Below are 14,609 nucleotides of genomic sequence, written 5' to 3'. Positions count from 1 at the left end.
AGTAACACCCTAAATTCTGTGATCTACTTTAACAAATTTACACATTTTTTTCTAAAATAATACTAACACTTTTTAATCTCCACGTGATAAAGATGAACACTAACTGTATCCATATCATGGGCAGTATTAGATGCAATGTGTTTGGAAACAATAAATAAGCTGTTCATTTAATAGAACTTAGTTTGAGTTGGTGATATTCTAAAATGAAATCTGGTTTAGGATAAGGTATGAGAAAATCTGCTACACTACATTCACACTCCTGTAGTGCTACACACATTACTCCTCAGGCTCTGCCTCAGACATTGTACTTTATGTTATAATGCAAAGTGGCAGCTGTCCTGTTTGTAGAAGACACCATCATCTGTAGCATGGTGGCACTCTGCTGGGGAGAGTGGATAAAAAGCTTCCTCGTTATTTGAAGACTACAGTGTGCTATTGCAGAAGAGTTATAATGCAGAGACATACAAATAATATACACAGAGCACACAGACTGACAGACACTGGGTAAAAAAATAGCCAGGTGGTGTGAGCAACCAAGAGCAAGCTAGGAGCTGGGGGCTGTTCACAGCAAGCAAATGTGAAACTGACTGGAAGCTGCCTACAGCCAATGTCTATCTGCTGTGAGTCTTTTCTCCACTGACTGTTACTAGAAGGTTCTCCCTCCTTAGGATGACCTCCAACTCTTACAGACTTAATGACTATAGTTCCTCTTCTAGGACTCTTCCAATTTAAGACCTATTTTCCAGCAGGCAGAAAGTGGTTAGCTCTAATTGTTGCAGAAGTATGACATGTGTAAATGTATGCAAACATGTTCCAGTGCACATATATGTCTTTAAATGCATATATATATATATATATATATATATATATATATATATATATATATATATATATATATATATGTGTGTGTGTGTGTGTGTGTGCGTGCGCGTGCACGAGCGCATGTTTGGATGCATTCCTGTATGTTTAAATAAAACACTGCACTTTTATAATGTAAGCATATATTTAATTTTTCTTTGTTAACAATCACATTCTGACGTATAATAGAATTAAAGGTTTTCAGATGCTATACCAAGCAGCATTCATTTTCTACTTCATGTCATACATAACATTACTTGTTTTTAAGTCAGAAGTAGTGTTATTACTCGCTGTAGTAATAGAAAACAACATCATACCACTGTGGCCCAGAGCTGTAAGAGCATGGCTTTAGTCTGCATATCTGCATTCACCCCCAAGTTCCACCAGTTGGTGCAGGTAGCTTATTGGCTAGGAGCTTTGATTTACTTTAGATTTCAACTTTTCTGGTGACAGTATTTCCCACAGATGCCTCTTTACATTGCCACAGGTCTTTTTTTGAGCTACAACAAAATCAAGACACAACATAAAAGTTACTACTTAATGTGAGAACTTGCATTTGCTAAAGAACTGGCAAACCGTTTCAGACAGAAAGCAATCCTTTTTAGCACTGGTCCTTCTATTCTTACTGAACGTGGATACAAAAGGGTGTGCATGTGTTGGGAGGGGGAGTTTTCTTAGGTAAATAGCAATGTATTCAGCATGTTCTTAGCCACAAACCAGAAGACATGTCACTTCATTGGCGTAGATGGTTAAAACCTTGATAAAGACCCAGCCAATCTGATTTTGATCAGCATCTGATGGGGAAGAGAGAGGAATGAAGGGGCTGTGCCCACTTGCTACTCTCAGGGTGGAAGGCTGAGGCTCATGACTGGAAAAATGTGCTGGATATGTTTATTTTAAGAAGGCTTAAATCACTATCAGAAATAAGTGACAGTCTCATGCCATGGCCGCTGCGTGTCCATCTAAAGAACATTCACTGGGTATGTGTGGGGGCATTAAGGGCATAACAAAATCACCTCTGATGACTGCCATAATGAGAGATCCTATCAGTTGTCTCTTCCCTCAGTGAAGGGGAACAGATGGGCCATATTAAAGTAATATGGGCTGATGGAAAGCAGACAGTGGGGGGGACACAAAACTACATGCAAATAGATAATGAGTCATAAGAACCACGTAGCAGTACTAGCCCAAAAGGAGAGGGAAAAAAGGGTATGCTTATGACCACAAACTGACTTGCAAATGAAGTACCACATAATAAGTGCATAAGGACACACAAATAAGGATAGGGGAACAGGTTGTGATTCACAGCTTTCATTTGCAAATGTGCAGGTGGTTCTTTCTGACTACAAAGGTAAACAGCATGCTAAATTCTGTGACATGTTAGCAATAGCAGTGATTTTCATGCTCCGTCATCTGATTATCTCAACTGGCAGCCTCACAGATGCACAATGAGGCCACATGTGTAACAAAAAGTGGTACTGGGAGACGATTACATTATACTAGCTCACAAACCAACAGATATAAGAATAATGGTTGAGGTGTAATGCCCACAGAACAGAACTAGCCAAATGCATGTAATTTCTACACCTGTGGATACCAAGGTATGTGTAGCACTTACTGTACAAGCTGCAGGGACCTTTCACAGACAAAATGGGGACACAACATGTATATCACAGAAGTTAGCATGTAAAATATTAAAGACATTCTTCAGTAGATTGCTTTCACATATTCAGGAGCCGCTCAACTTTAATAAGAGATCAGCGGAGAAAACCAACACCATGAATGGCTTCGGCAATACTGCCTTCCTCCCTGAAGTGCTACCCATGTAGCAATAAAGACTTCACTCAGGATCCATGAGCAGCACTGCATCAATACAAAGAGCTCCATTAATTAGGGAAGGTCAAGAAATAAGGAGAGACTGGAATTTTGAATGCACATCCTTAAGGAGATAACAATAACCATACAGAATGCTAGAGTAGACTTTTCTTCTACTTTATGACTATAGGAACAAAGCCAATGTGGGAATGAAAAAAGGAGATTCTGCCGATAGCGATAACTGCAGTTAGGGGTATAGAGAATAGGCAAGAGGGGGCTTGCATTTACTGGAGAAAACTGACAGAGGAAGTAAGGTATTGTGAGCAAATAATTAGAGAGAGAAAGGTAATAGAATGGGAAGAGGCCAAGAATACATTTGGACTGCAAGATTGATACTGCCTTCCCTATCAAGGATTGATATAAAAATATAGATAAAGAGAAAGGAATATGGGGATCCTAAGTGAAAGACTAGAGTTTTTAGCAGAATCTAGAAAAGAAGTTGTTGTTAAAAAAGAGATAATTAGTAGGGTATATAAAATATTGAATGATAACTATAGGAATCAACCAGAGGAGGATAGAAAGGATTGGGAAGCGGCTGGCTAAGTAATTCACAAAGAAACAATGGGAGGATATGTGTATGTCTCCCAAATATGCAACAAAGTCTAGAAGATTTGACATTTTTGCTTGGAAGTATTTGCATAGGTATTTTTATACCCCAAACAGAGTCCAAAGAATTTTTCACCAGGTAGATTACAAATGTTGAATGTATGATAGGGAAGAAAGAAGTTATTGAGAACATATTTTTGGGAGTGTAATGAGTTGGCAGACTTTAAAAATTCCCCGCAGACAACTCTGTCAGAAGTACTGGGTGAGCAAATAGGTATAACTAAGGAAATTATTTTTTGAGCTGTGATACAGAATCTGAATTGCCTAGATATAGTAAGGTCTCGTTGAATTTAGTTCTGGTGACTACCAAAAAAGCAGCTACTAGAAAATAATAATCAAAGTCTAACCTAACCATACTAGAAGTAGTGAATATAGTAACAGAGATAAAAGAAAGGATAGGAGCAAATAGCATAAAAAAATGGAAATTTTGGGAACAATGCATGCCAAATAATGTTTTGGAGGAGGAGGAATGATGTTAAAGGGAAGGCAGGAATTGAATGAGCCTTGTAATATTTGAATGACAACGGCTTTAATGTAGATTATATGTGAGGTATAATGTTTGCAACTGAAAATATACTAATATGGTTTGTTTTCATTTATATGAATATATAATTGCCTATGTCATATTTGATAAATTAATAAAGATGTTTCTTGTTTAAAAAAATACAAAGAGCTCTATTCCATCACCTGTCTGACAGTACACAATGCACAGGCACTAATAACCCATCTGACTGAACAGCACCTTAGCAGTGCCTATGGTTCCCACATATGACATACAAGTCATCTGTATCACCACTTCCTGCACAGAGACATTCTACTGCACCTGCACATTCACAGCCATATATATTTACGAACGGCACAAAACAAGTATATCCAAACACGCTGATCTTGAACACTAGGACTTCACTGTGAAGTTAGCCAAATTGATCCAGTATAAATAGTATTTATTATAAAATCACAGATTTAGCACTTTCATCAACTCTGAATGTTGACTTCATCAGAATTTGATGAATTGAATTTGATTTTGTAAAGTGGGTGGATGCTGCAGTCCTTTTTGGCAAAGATACCTAGAGTAGTAACTATGAACCTGTTATCAGTTTGCCATACAGTCTCTATTGTGATATTACTAGCTTATCATTTTTTTAATGTATGCAACACAGGCAATTTATTCCTCAAGGGCAACAGGCACTTTATTTGTGGATGAATAAACAATGACATATAAAGTTGTTTGCTAGCAGCAACCTCTTCATTGTTACAGATTTCTTTAATGTGGAATTATTTAGATGACTTTTACACTTCAGAGATTGTGCATATGTACTGATACTGGTGGAGTGTAGAAGTTTAAGTAAACTTTTATGATGAAAATGTTCTGAATTGGGTAGTTTTGTCATTGGTGCATGCATTTTGTTTCATTGTTTACTAATGTTCAAAACAATAAATTTAAAATGCCCTCTAACAACTGTACTGTATTGTACAAGGAATACAATTTAATACAATCGGGAAGGTGTATCAAAGAGCATGTGTATGGTTCGTGTTCAAGGGGCCTATGATTTGAAAACATTGCCCAAAAGGGGCCTATGATTTGAAAACAGCCCAAAGTTAATCTTTATCTGCCACTGGCAAAATGTATTTTTTTTAATGTGGGTTTCAATGCTGTTTCAATGCATGTGAGTTTCAAGGGCAGAGAAGTTTTAATGCCAAGTCTGTTTTCATTGTGAGGCTGCATTGCTTTGTTTAGCAGATATCTATTGGGGTTTGTGCTGTAAAAATGCAAAATAAAACTTTCAAATGAAATCCAAATCATTGCAGAAGTAAAGCAGTATGCACATTACAGTGTTTATGGTAAATGGGTCAAAATAACCAAGAAATGGGACACTGGAATGGTTGCAGGGGGGAGGTTCCAATCGACCATGATTTTGAGAGGGGAAGGGCAGCAAACTCAGACAGCCCTGGTTGAACTATACCTCTCAGCTGTTTTTGCAGAATGAATAGATATTTGCTTCTTATTTTTGGTTTGTTCCTCATAAAATGTGTGGTTTTCTTGCAAATCATTTAGGAATGAAGTCACTAAATAACAGACATTGAGTTTTACGTCATAACCTTCAGGAAAATGCATGCTAAAGCAAGACCTGTTATTCTATCAACTGTCTTAAGTTTATACAAGAGCAATTTTTAGTAGTGTTTGTATGTTCCCCCAATATATTTGGCCTTGTCCAGATTTCCTGCATTAACAGGTTGAGAGGTACGTGCAAATAAAATTGCTTTATAGAATTAGGCATATCCAAACCTCTCAACTGTCCCCGATTCTGGCTCAAAATGTTGCTCTTCCCCTAATAATCCCTCTGCAAAATGGCAATTTTGGAAGAAAACATGGAGGGTTTACAATTAATAAATAACTGTAATAATCAGTTATAGATTACTTTTATTTCAGAAATGCATGTAGATTATTTTATTTTGTCAGCTGCTCAAGTTAGTAGTACCAATATTAAAAGTGTCCCTTCTTTGACAGGTTCCCAGCTGTATTGTGTGGCTATTTTATATTTTTGCATCACAATTTTGGTCCATTTTTCATAAAATTGTGTTTTTTGGCAAATTAGTGGCAAATCATTAAAGACTGAAGTTAGAAAATAATGAAAGATGTTTGAGTTTCAGATTTCGTACCTTTCAGAAAATTCATACTATTATCTTTCTAAGTTTATAAGAGCAATATTTAAAAATTTTCCTTATTTTTGGGCCTTTGTCCCACTTCTATGTATCGCTTTGTCCAGATTTCTTGCTCTGAGGTTGAGAGGTATGACAAATGTGTCAGGGCCATCGCAGTCAGCCAGAGACATTTCAAATTGTGACAAACTTGTTGTACCCCACTCCCCCATGTAGTGACTCTGGATGTGTCCAAGCAAGGCAAGGAGCAGTTATGCAGTGTAAATGTGCAGACTATCCCCCACCCCCCATCCAAGGTAAACACAAGTACTACAGTGGCTTTTCATCTGTCATTGATTTTGCAGAATGTTCTGGTTTCTGTCATTTTTATACTGTTGATGTATGCTTATTATTATTCAGAAAGTGCCTTTTGCTCTGTGTTTAAGTAGCAGTGCTTTAATGACCAATAGGTAAGCTTGTCTGATATTGTAAGATGCAAGTAAGTTTTAATAAGCAGTGTTGCCAACATTGAAAGCCTTTCTGTTGTTGCCATGCAGAGAATACTTACATAACTAGATAATGTATAAGCCTTGGGTATTGAAATGCATATGACAGTATTTGTAATAAAGGCCAGGATTAGATTATGTTAAGCTCATTACAGGCTTTACCTACAAACTAAGCAGAATGCCAATCTATCATGCATGGTCCATATCCTGTGCAGTAATCCTTTAAGCAATATATGTTGAGCTTGTTTCTTGTTTGCTTTTCATTTTTTTACTTTGATCATGTTTTCCCCATGAGACAAGTAGATAGTTGTCAGGCAGCAGGTCTTTTTTGGATAAGAAACATTTTTACAAGTGAGGGTCTCACAGAGATTGCTACTTTCAGCATGTTACTTGGTACTTTAATAAAGCTGAATATAAATTATAATTAGAACTGGAGTGCAAGGAGAAGTGATTTGAGTTAAGTGCTGCTTGTTTTTCTTATACTTGATTTTGACTGGCATTCTAGTAATGTATTTAAAAAGTAATTTATTTTTTCATGCCTCACATCCTTTTTGTTTCCATCTAGATATTAAGTAAGCTGTCATGCAGCCAATGGATTGAAATATTTTTTTTCTTCCACATTTCATTTTGTCTTGATTGGACTCCCATAATGATGGTTTGGCACCCAGGGCAGCGTATTTAATTAAAGTTTTTGTGGTTTTGAGCATAGCTCCTCCCCTTTCTAATTGGCCACACCCGTTCCCATTGACCCCACCCATTCAGCTGTCTCCTGCAGCCCCCCTTTGATTTGAAGTCACCAGCCGCCACTGGGGTAAACTACATGTATAGCTCTAAAACTAAACTGTTTCACTAATATGTTTAGCCAAGGAGTTAGTTAATATTCCTCTCTGAATCTCAGACCTATGCTCTATTATCCTGTCTTTTAACGTTCTAGTCAATTTTCCAACATAGAAGCCCAAGCATTTGTTACAGGTGGCAAGGTATATGATATTTGATGTATTACATGTTGCACTACAGCAAAAGACAAACATTTTGCCATTCACGGGATGAATACATTCAGTGGATTGATTTATGCTTGAACAGCAGGAACAGTTATAGCAGGGGAGAGTGCCCTTTTTATTAAAGACAAATGCAGTATTATTATTTAATGAAAAGTCTTTATAGCATAATAGTTTCTTTAAATTGCTACAGTTACGATAAGTAAACCTCTCTTCTAGCTATTTCTATCTCCTCCATACTATAACCTCTTTCAATAAAATTATTGGTCATTTCCTGCATCTGAACATGACAAACCTCTGGCCGAGAATTCAGCCTACTGGCTCGTAAGTATTGACTTTTAAGGACACATTTAAAGGTCCTTTTTGCATGCATGCTCCTCTTGTGCAGGTATTTATTCACATGCATATCTTTTTTATATATATACTTGTCTCCAGGCCAGACCCTGTCATTTGTAACTTAACATCCAAAAAGTTCAAAGAATCCTCAAAAAAATTCATCTCATATTTAAGAAACTCAAGAGTATTATTTAAATACTCGAGAATCCATGTAGTTCTACAACAGTGGCATGCTAAGCCAAAAAAATATCGTCCACAAAACGTTTGTAGAATGATATTTTAGAGACATACATATTAACATGTCCATACAGGTGAATACTTTCCCATTTACCCAATGTTAAATTTGCATACGTATTGGCTACAGCAGTGCCCATAGCCGTTCCAGATATCTGGTGATAAACCTGTTTATTAAATGTAAAGATATTATTTTCCAGAACTAGATCTAATAGTTCACATATAGTTTCAATATTTCTAGCAGGAAGACATCTATATTCCTGCAAAATCTCCCAAATACAGTCAATTCCATAACTATTTGAAATCACAGTAAAGAGGGATTTTATATCTAATGTCACCAGAATCAAACGGTCATGGGCACAACTGTTATACCAAGTATGTAACTGTTAGAAAATCTGCTGTGTCCTTAATGTAACTTGGTACATATTTCAAGTAGTCCTTTAGGAGGTCCTGTAAGTATACTGATATAGATTCAGTCATCCAGCCTCTCCCTGATACTATTGCTCTCATTGGAGGTTTCACCAAAGATTTATGGATTTTAGTTATCCATAAAGCACAGGGGTGGTTGGGCATGGTACATTGAGAAAGTGGAACGTGTCAGTATCTATATCTTCCATCATCTGCAGATCATAAACACACATATTTATCTTACTGATCATAACATCTGTGTCTTTACCATTAATAGCTTTAAAAATTTGTCTGACGGTATCTCAGACATATTTTGTAGATACTGTTCTACATCCATTACTACAATGGCACTTTCTTTATCAGCTTCCTTAATAATTATCTGAATATTATTCTGTAGTGATTTCAATGTTTGAGTGTCTTCAAATGTTAAATTATATATTTTTGCAAAGTTTTTTCTATCATAAAGGTTGCGAATCTCCTTTTCAGAAATATTAGTGAAGACACTAGTAACAGGGTCACTAACAGGAATGAAGGTGCTACTTCTTTTCAAGTGGTTACCCATAGTGCTATTACGGCCCTTAAAAATATTTTTTTAAATTCAAACCCCTTGAAAATAAATTCAGACAGTAATTGCAGGCACCAAATCATCAGTGCCTGCTGGGAAAAACTTAGTCCCACGTGATAACAGGGATGCCTCTGCCTCAATTAACCTATAATTGGAAAGATTAACAACCATAGGACGATTCAGAAAATTCTCCTTAGAAATTCCTTCATCCAGAACCACTTTAGCATCAACCTGGCCAGTGGTCTCCATACTAAAATGTACAGGATGTCCATCAGATAAAACAGAAGTATTTGCATCACTAGTCACTACCACATCATTATTAACCTATACCTTGAAGACTTCCCATCAACTCTAAAGCCTCAGATGGATTAGAAATATTCACACTAGTGGTTATTACTACATCATTATTAGTAGACTGTTCCATATTTGAGGATACTCCCATTGGTTGTAGACCTACAGTCATACAGCCAAGTTCATTATTAGATCAAACATACTCAAAGGGTAACCAGATGTCTCTCCAATAACACTCTTATTAGAAATTAACCCAGTCTGGTCAGCCATTTGACCAATAGACTAATATTACTAGGGGCAAGCATCTCACACCCATTATTATACCGTACATTTAGAGGGGTTCCTGAAGGGTCCATACTTTTAACTAATAGGTCACAACCCACTGAAGTATCAACATCCACTATCTTACCATATACCTGGTCAAATCTATTCCCATCAGTGTCAGCAAAGGTATCTTCCAAGCAATAATTATCAAGGGTGCAGTTATTTAAGGAAAGAACCCTATCACAGCCATAGGCCATTGAACAACTCAGTGGATTAGTTTCTGTCTCCTGGTTATTAGTCTGTGGTTTCCTACTTATTCGATTTTCAACCACTGTATTAGTTATACATTGATTACTATTCATACTTAATAAATCTTCCTTAACAGTATTTAACACAGGGTCCCCTGAACTAACTAGCTCACTGACCTCATCTCCACCAGACATCACTATAATAAAGTGGTCTTCAGATTGTATACAGACATCCTGATCAATAGCATTTGAAACAGATGTTTCAGGTATAAAAGTATTCCGCTCAGAACTTAAAGCATTTATATTCAACAGTGAATTACATACAGAATTTTGTAGGCCTTGGCCATTCCGTAAAACTTCATTAGAATTGTCAATCATACTCCTATCAAAAACACCTTCTAAAGGCTCAGTGCAAACTTTTAAATTAATGCGAACATTAGAGACAACATTTTCAAGCACATTTACGTCCTGTGGTAAAAGTATAACATTCCGCAAAACTTCATTAGAATTGTCAATCATACCCCTATCAAAAATGCCTTCTAAAGGCTCAGTGCAAACTTTTAAGTTAATGCGAGCATTAGAGACAACATTTTCAAGCACATTTACATCCTGTGGTAAAAGTGTAACATCCATAGTTGAATCATTCAAAAAAAGTATCACATGAAGCTTTTTCTGTCCTTTTGTATAATTGTTCATTACTATTAAATACACCTGGACAATCCAGGATACGTTCACAGTTCAAAGAAGCATTAATACTGGATCCCACTGACAGTATTCTGCTGATAATTCCAAAGCTTTCATACAGTTAAACATAGTCTTACCATAGTTTTTTTATTGCTTCAAATTTTTTTTATTGCTTCCTTGTTACTGGGCCATTTCTTGTTCTCCCTCTCGATCTGGAGCAGTATTTTGAAGCATCGCGTCCCTGAATCATTAGGTTATTCAAAAAAACTGGGGGCTTCTGCAGTTGGATAGGGATATTGAACACAAATTGGGAAGAGCCCTGAAATTTGTCTTTAGGAAGGATAGATCCTTTAAAGATATTTTGGAGATGAGTAGCCGGATGAGATCCATGGCACCAATAGAACAATAGGTAATTTTAAATATGGAAGATGTGCAATATATAAACACATGATGGAAACTGGGAGTAAGTTATGTATTAATGGAATTAGGGTGCAATTTCATCGACATTTTAATTGTTTAACTCAAAATGTGGTCTATATAGGTTCATAGATTAGTACTAAGCTAACTGCCTTTGCGAGCCATTTTAAGCCTAGCCAGTTATCCCTTGTGAGACTCAAACACTACACCTTGTGTTTGTAGGCAAACACCTTAACCATTAGGCCACCCTCCCAACCCCTGCTAAAATGGCTAAATGTGAGCAATGCCTGGCATTCTATGTAGGAAAGACTAGTAGGCATTTCAAAGATAGGGTGTATGAGCATTTATTAGACATTAGAAAAGGGAAGCCTACTAATGCCTTGGCTAGACACATTTTTGCAAACCAGGGACATGTTTTTAGTTTTTTTGTTTTGCAACAATTGGTTTAGGATGTGCAAGGCATTGTTTTAGACGTGCATCTTGACATTTGTGAATTAAAGTGGCAATTGTGTCTGGATGCAACCAATTTCCCAGGAATAAATGATAATGTGAGTATTTCTACTTTGTTGAAAGTGAAATACATTTTAGGGTTGATACCTAAGTTACTTTAAAGGGCTTGTGGTACACATTTTAATGCACATAATTTTGTATTGTAATTTTGCATTGTATTGTTACTGTGTTTTTAAATGGTTTTATTGTGATGTCACTAATTTATGTGTAATTAAGATTGTTAAGTGGAAGGGCATGGGTATTTAATGGCTGGGATTTTAGCATTATGTTGTTCTGAGGAAGTCCTAATAGTGTTTGGATGAAAGCGCTAAACCTGTTGGCAAAGACTGTTGTTGGTTGACAATAAAAGCTTGGAATTCAATAGCTGTGGCCAGTGGTTCTTCTGTTGTTACTGGTGGACTCTTGGTTATCTTGTATCATGTACCAGCTACCAGGGTGTACATGCTGCTGCAATCCCCAGTTTCTTCTGCTGCTCTCATACTTCTGATCTCAGCTCCTTTGTTAGGTATATGTCACAAGTATTCCTATGGTCAACAGATCACCAGTCAGGAACTGCATTGCCTTTATTCTTTGGAACTAGATCATGAAGTTGTTGACCCCAAAGTACCAGTATTTCAACCCAGTCCCTTACGGGCAACATGCAAGCAAGCTTTAGGTCTATCATATGGCCAATAGAATGGTGATGTTTGAGGATTGCTAGTGCTTGGATCATTCGGAAGGTCATCAGTGTGATCAGTAAATGTGATTCAGAAGGGAAGATAAGAAATCAAGACAAATATTGGCTGATGCCTTTACATACATATCTTGTTGAAAAGTGACCTCTGTCCCCTACTTACTGTACTCTCTGTTAACCTGTGTGAAACTGAGCTTGTACCTTTCTTCAATAGCTCACACTCAGAAAACCAGAGAAGCATCTCCCGGATTTTTACCTTTGTAAGTGAATCAAAGGATATTAGCTCCACCCCTCTCACACTGCCCTATCCCATTCTGCAGTATCAGGAGCAGACAGGCAAAGGTAATTTTTGTGGACTGGGCCTGGAGTCCCAGTGTGAGGAGTCCTTGGTTGAACTCTTGACTCAAAACCTTCTTTCATCATCTCCCCTCAAGTATGTTAGGTTTATCATTTGGGGTCAAAATGACTCACAGTTTGTTCACCTAGTAATCCTGCTTTCTTCCTTATACTTGTACTGACAATTTTTGGGATTTTTACCTTGCAGGTGTGGGGTTGATCAGAACAAAACCTTTTTTTTTATACAGTTGCATGAACAACAACCTCTCTTTCACTGGTACTGTCTCTGGAACTGGCCTCTTGTTATGTTGACTTGATGTCTTTTACCAACCATTCATCTGCTACTCCCATGTCACTTACAATGTCCACTGAGTGCAGACAAGCAGTTTGAGGAGAGGAAAGAAGGACTATATCCCTCCCCAGAATCAACTTGGAGGAATGATTCTGAAAACAGTTTTATTTTTATTAATTTTACAGTTTCTAGGCTTTGTCCTTATTCTGAGGTACAGTCTGAACATTACACACTTAAAATCAACATTTAAAGATTCTAACTGCACACTAAATAGTTCACTTGCATGACACTCACCTACAGATTTCTCTACTGTCAGGTCACATTCTCTCAATAGCTTTCTTCCTATATAATAATGTCTTATGCCACATGCTACTAATGATTGATTCTGCTGTCTCAATTTTAATTCTGACACTCTGTTCTTGTTTACAGACTCAATTTCTAACATTCCTGAATTAGAGCTGTTAATAGTTAGAATACTGTTAGATGTGTAAGGCCTAAATAAATCCAATACAAGGAGACCATTACCTACTCAGTTCATCACAATCCCTTGTTTTTTTTCACCCATGTGTATATACTGTGCCTCTATTCGAATTCATGAAATTTACTTAAGTAGCACTGTTTGTTTTAGGTATCCTAAAGCAGTGTAGCAACTGCCTTATGCACACAGATAATGAACTCTTACTAAATACAGATTTGTTTGTGAGAAGTGCAAGTATTTAAGAGATATGAAGGCCTCATTCTCATAAAATATGCAGGCTATGAGTATCATACTAACATACCACACACTATGCTCAAAGTCCAGACAAATAATATATTGTCATATGCTGGCAATGTAAAGAAATGCCTTACCTTGCCTACTAGACTCATAAGGATTACGTTTCAGTAAAAATCAAAATCAAACATCCCATCAAATAGTATCTCACCTTTAATCAAAAGTGCTATGAGACAAAGAGCCTCTGTTGCAGAACACCAGACCATGCCAGCAACAAAAATGTGTCAGTGATTAGTGACACTATGGTGAAACACACAGATTCCCTGCTCACTAGGCGGGACAATGATGGGGTGACAATAAGCTGTCTTTCAGGTGCCAGGATCTCAGATGTCTCAAGGGCCCCAGGACCTGTGCACCAGACAAATCTAACTAAAGCATGTTAGTTGTGCACATGGGGTGAATGACTTGAGATAAAAGACCCTGAGAAGATACAGAGAGACATGACTGAGCTCTCTCTGCAAGTCGCACTTGCAGGCAAGTTCCTGATATGTAGGTACAAAGAAAGGATGACTGGCTTCAACAATTAGCTATATAAGTGGTGTAATTTTAGGGGGATCCAATATGTATCAACATGGAAGACGATGCTTGATAGTCCTACTAGATTTAAAAGGGATGGTCTGCACCTCTTAGTTAAAGGCTTTTGTATAAAGGCTTAAGCCCTTGTTTCCCCCATAGTGCCTTTTTAGACAAAATTCTAATGTAGCAAACATATCAATATCTAAACAGGATCCCATTATTCTGAGTCATCTCAATGCCAGAAGGCACTCCTGCATTTGAAAGACATACAAATATGTGTAATTACCGAAACATGGTTTAAATGTTCATAAAGCATTTCCTCCATACCGTTGTTTAGCTCTTACAATGCATTGAGACCCAATGGCAATTGGTGGTGTGCATATATTTGTTAGAGACCATATAATCTTTGGATGGATTCCCAGAGACCCAAAAATGTTACTTATTGAACTCCAAATCACACCAAATAAAATCAACTATTGGTTTATCACCTATTAAAGGACACCTTCTATTACCCTGGAAGTGAGCATCAAGTTCCTAATCATCCTGAATAAACTCTTCATAAATAACAACGCCATCATTA

Source organism: Protopterus annectens, chromosome 12.part0, assembly GCF_019279795.1.
Source record: "Protopterus annectens isolate FY-2018-M chromosome 12.part0, PAN1.0, whole genome shotgun sequence".
Taxonomy (NCBI): Eukaryota; Metazoa; Chordata; order Ceratodontiformes; family Protopteridae; genus Protopterus; species Protopterus annectens.
The sequence above is the reverse complement of the archived record's forward strand: the minus strand, read 5'-3'. Positions refer to the sequence as shown.